This window comes from Pollachius pollachius (genome assembly GCF_949987615.1).
Source record: "Pollachius pollachius genome assembly, chromosome: 16".
In the NCBI taxonomy this organism is placed as follows: Eukaryota; Metazoa; Chordata; class Actinopteri; order Gadiformes; family Gadidae; genus Pollachius; species Pollachius pollachius.
The window spans coordinates 10,083,538-10,089,107 of NC_136949.1; positions in this window are offsets into that span (position 1 = coordinate 10,083,538).

The following is a 5,570-nucleotide window of genomic DNA, read 5'->3' on the forward strand; positions in this document are numbered from 1 at the left end:
CCAGATGCGATGCTGATTAGACATTACAAGCTGTTTAGAATAATCTATCCTATGGGGACATAACAGGGGCACGTCCACCCTGATGCATGATGGGATAGATCAAGCTACCAGCCTACTGCGTTAAACCAGACACACTTTTTCCAACACACAGTGAATTAATACTAAGGAACAGGTTCAGGTCGAGGAATCTATGCACAATTAGGCTGCACATACCAGGGGGATCGAACCAGGTTACCGGGAGTCACCCGCCCTAGCTGCTATCACAGAAGCTACCAGCCTACTCAGTGCACTCAACCAAACACCTTTTTCCACCACACAGTGAATTCATACTAATGAACAGGTACAGGTAGAGGAATCTCTGCACAACTGGGCTGCACATACCAGGGGGATCGAACCAGGTTAGTCACCCCCCCCCCCCCCCCCCTCCCTTTGGTAGAAAATCCACCACTGGAGAAGCCTGGCACCGTAGCGTCTAGACACCCTCGGTGTCCCGGACGTAGCGTCTGGGCCTGAGCTCCGCCACCTGCAGAGTGGCATTCTGTGCCAGCACTACCCTGCTAGGATTACAGCCATTTTAAGTCACTGAAATATTCATAGAGCGGAGCCAGGGGCAGCGGCGGCGGAGGAATGGAGTGTGTCAGATGCAGATGTGGCCACCGCTGTTCGTCTGCCCCGCGCTCCGCACTGAAGCACAAGTGGAACATAGACCAAGTCCACGTTTCTTCATGTCATCAGCGGAAAGATCCATCCATCATCGAAAAATGCCACCAACTAAACGAGCCAGCCTTCCAATCAAGTCTACTTCAAATGCGTTCTCTACCGATGGCATTTATAATGATATGATATTATGATATTATACCTAATATCATAGCAGGGAAGATGGTTCATTTTTTTATCTTTGGAGCTGTGCAAGAAACCAAAAAATCTATTCAACCAGTGAGTGAATATCACAGAAAAAAAAATCAATACACGACAGAGAGTTGAATTCTGTCCTGCCTGAACGGCATGACGGACACACAGACGTACCCTGATGGAAGAACAGCATGGCCTTGGCCTCGCGTGGACACACTCTTAACAACTTGGAAAACGTTTAACATTTTCAAGTGTGTATCTGTGACCTGACATTGAGGTATGAAAGTATCAACAAAATCAGATCATTCCTCCAACCAAAAAGTGTTGTCAACTGTAAAAGAACATTAATACAGTGAGGCCTTTTGTCTTCCCCATTTTATCACAAAATGTTGTCGGGCTTTGGGAAAAGGTTTTAGGGCCATTTTGTGCCATTTACCAGCTTAGAGTCAGGCAGATGGTTCACCCTTCCCTGCAGTTATTGTCCAACAAAAATGTCTCCAAAACAGACAGCGTACTATAATTCAGGTGGTCTCAAGTTTAACATCACCATAATAATCTCACGATGGGAAAAATGCTAAACAACAATGCTATGCTTGGAGGGAAATCAAGACGTAAACCGGTGTTGCAAGAACACAAAAAGAGCTAAAATGAAACGTTACTGCCCATTAAACATTTTCAAAAGACCACCTTGATAGGCCAAAAGGCGGCTTTATGGAGTGGAGAATTCGAAAAATAGAACCTTTTGGCTTTAAATAAGGAACATCGTACTTGGCAAAGTCCATAAACGGCATTCCAACCTATGAGACTAATCCCAAAAGTGCTTTCTCAGTCTCGCGAAACCCACATAAAGTACGGCGCACACACACACACACACGCACGCACGCACGCACGCACGCACGCACGCACGCACGCACGCACGCACGCACGCACACACACACACACACACACACACACACACACAAACGTACACGCAGTTTAGTGCCCTGTATATATAGAACAGGAGGGCAAAGAGACGACACCCACACTTCACGTAGGTTGGCCAACAACTTTAAAGACAGAGAGAGAAACGGTTAAAGATAATGTTGTTGTTAAAATTGATATTTTGTGAGGTTAGCTTGCATTTTCCATCCGGACCCAAGTGTAATGTGTTAGCATGACTTGGCGCTAGGAGAAATAGAATCGTTTTTTAAACTTAACGTTTATTTTTGAAAGGAATAAGCTCAAGAACATTTGGCTTGTGGAAGTCAAAATAGAAAACAGTCAATCTTTCACTCTCTTGCGTTCTCTCTATTTCTCTCTCTCTGCCCCCTAGCTCTTTGTGCGAGTATCTCTCTCTCTGTGTTTAGGACGATTCACACAGGAGTCTCCAATACTTGACACGGTAGATTCCCGGTCAAACACACCCTAGGAATCGAAAAGACCAGAAAGGAATGCTGTTCAACATTTAATTTTTTCCCTCCCGCAACTTTAGAGCGGTGGATCATGTGACAAAAATTCCAACCCAGTAGATTATCTCATCATATCTCATACACACACATACACACACACACACACACACACGCACACACACACACACACATCCACACACACACACACACACACACACACACACACACACACACACACACACACACACACAGACACATATACCTGGCCAGGGCAGGACAAAGACATTGCTGAAAGAGGGCCAACTGTCAAAGCCATTGCGACACTATGGCCCCATTTGAAGCACAATGTTCTCATAGCCTTCGCTATAAAAAGACCACAGAGCCAACCAGGGGGGGTTGTGGGGGTCTGTCCCGCAGCCGTGCGGCCTCACTCCAGCGCATGCATGGATTCCAATGCGTGCTGTTGTTATGTCTGCTCCACTCCTCAAACAATGTTTTGTCATCTGGCAGCGTGCCTGCGTGTCGGACATGCTTCGCGGCCGCTCACGCCGGGCTTTCCACGCGGTGATGGACAGAGTGCCACCCCACCGCCAACACCTCCTCATTCACCTCCTATCCCTCCTCCTCCTCCTCCTCCTCCTGAGCCTCATGCGTTTCTTTCCTCCTACGCCTGGCTCTGAGTGCGGTGCCAGCTGCTGGATGCATCAGGATCCAAAATGGCGGCTCGGCGGCCCGTGGCAGAGTGTGGCAGCGGGCCCAGGAGCCCGCTGGGGTTAGCCGCATCGAGCGCGGCGCCCTTTTTTTTTGGAAGGCTTAAATCAGTGTCACATTTAATTATCAATATCTCCGGGTCAATAGGAGCCATTACTGAGCTGGAAAATGTAAAGCGAATTTGTAAGCCTATATTGTGGGTGTTATGATTATGATTTTATTGATGATGATGACTCCCTAAATCAATGACATGTAGCAATGGAAATTAACCGTGATGTATGGGTTGTAATTAAACACATCAAAGGAGCTACTGTTATTCCTTATGCATACACCATAAATTTGAAGCTTTCCAACAGGTCTGCATTGTTTCAGCCGTTTTCCAACCACATCCTCCCCCGACTGCAACGGCACAGAATAAGCTACAGCCTGATCAGCCTGTGCTCCCGATCACCTCATCAGAAACCTTGAGGAACGCAATGGGGAATCAGCTTCCACGCTCCCTGTCCACTGACACAGTCCAATACAAGCATCCCAAAAGAAAACTCTCAACAGTCCCATGGATCACGTGACTATGAAGTGATTTGATATCCACCGTTCGTCATCAACAACACGTTCCTAAGCCTCCAGAACTGAGCAGAATCAGAGCCTGTTTGTTCAAGTGATGGATTGGGAACCCAGAGGAGGGACGATGGATGTAAAACAAAGCACATGTCGCTTCACGCTGACCCACTTATCAAAGGAGCTTAACGGGAGAAGGACCAGCGGTTTGAGCACATTTGCGGACTGCCAACTTCCCAGGCCTGGTCGTTCACATGCAACTTGATTGACTCTAACACACGCCCACACGCATGCACAGAAATATACACACACTTTCACAATCACACAAGAAGACTTGTGCAAGGCAGATACAAACCCTAAACACACAGACACCCCAAACACATCCACACCCCAAAACACAAACGCACACACCACACCCACACAAGTGCTAAACAGGGTTTTTCTGACAAGTGGCTTCGTTTTACACACATGCTTTAAAGTTGAAAGGCCAACACTTGGGTTAAAACTTTATTGGCTGTCGTATTATGTTTCACACAAGTATCCTGGTGACCGGGTCTAGCGCTTAGCCCCCAGGCGCTGGCTAGGGACAAGCTCATGTATTCTGATATCAGTGAGAGCGCAGGCCTGTCACATAAGGAGCCCCAGGCCAGATCACCTTTTCTCCTGGCTTCTCGCATGTTTGGCTGATTGCGTCAAACTTAAGCCTGTGAAACCAAAACGTTTTTCACCCTAATTAACAGATTCACCAACCAGTATGGTGATTCCCCCCAAAAAGGAAAAAATGTCAGTGTTGAATTGAGTTGATTACTAAAACCATTACTTTACAGAGGTACAACACGCAGTGTGCTTATGAACATGACAGGGCTGGTGAGGGCCGTCTGACAGGATGGAAAACAAGCGTTGGCAGGCGGCTGGTTTTGGAGGAGATCCAGAAAGAGGTAAATAGGTGAAAGTTCCTGCATGTTGATTTTGATAGCTTTAGGGGAGAGAGCTGTCAAGCGCAGCATGACATATCTATATAAACTTAGAGAGGGTGAGAAAGAGAGGGACAGAGAGAGCAAGAGATAGTTGAAGGAATATATGTATATGTGTATAGAGAGAGAGAGAGAGAGAGACATACTAAAATAAATATATGACCATATATATATATATATATATATATATATATATATATAAAACAATATATAGAGCGAGAATGAAAGAGAGAGAGTGTAAAATAAATATGTAACCATATATATATAACCATATATAATCATATATAGAGCGAGAGACCACTATCATGCATTAATGGCAGAGGGCCACTAAACCGCTCCCCAGATCACCAGTTGTTCCATGTCCGTTTGTCTCGTCCACTTTACCTCAATTTGGACGTTATTATTTGTGCTCTTTTCACTCCTCGTGTACACCAGTCTGGGAAAGCGTTTGCTCCGATGAGGTCCACCTACGGGTTCATTCAGTTCCCCCTCTGGAGGTTCTCAGGAGGTTTTTCCTCGCCTATTTCAGGGTTAAGGGGGTTATGTGTGTGTGTGTGTGTGTGTGTGTGTGTGTGTGTGTGTGTGTGTGTGTGTGTGTGTGTGTGTGTGTGTGTGTGTGTGTGTGTGTGTGTGTGTGTGTGTGTGTGTGTGTGTGTGTGTGAGTTGGGGGAGCTGTCATATCCTATCTGAACGTTGGCCTGTGTAGCCCTTCGGGACTGTAACTGTGAACTGTGATGAGGGAGGGTGGGTATTTCAAAGAACGTGACGCGACATGTTTTGAAAACTGCGGTTATGTTAGTAGTTTGCGCTGGAGTTTGTTTGCTCTTTTATTTCCGCGTTGGGCTTCTCGGCTTCCGCAGTAGATTTGCTGTTCAGTTCTGGGATGTTTTCCATGTTCAACAGATGACATGTTCTGCATTATCCCTCAATATCAGTGGATCAGTGTGAGAGAATGTCCTGTTAACAGACAGATCTGTTCTGTATCATAATGCTCCTTTACACTCTCCCTCTCTTTCTCACTCTCTCTGTCTTGCTCTCTTTTTCACTCATGCTCTCTCTTTCTCCCTATTCTGCTCTCTTAACATGT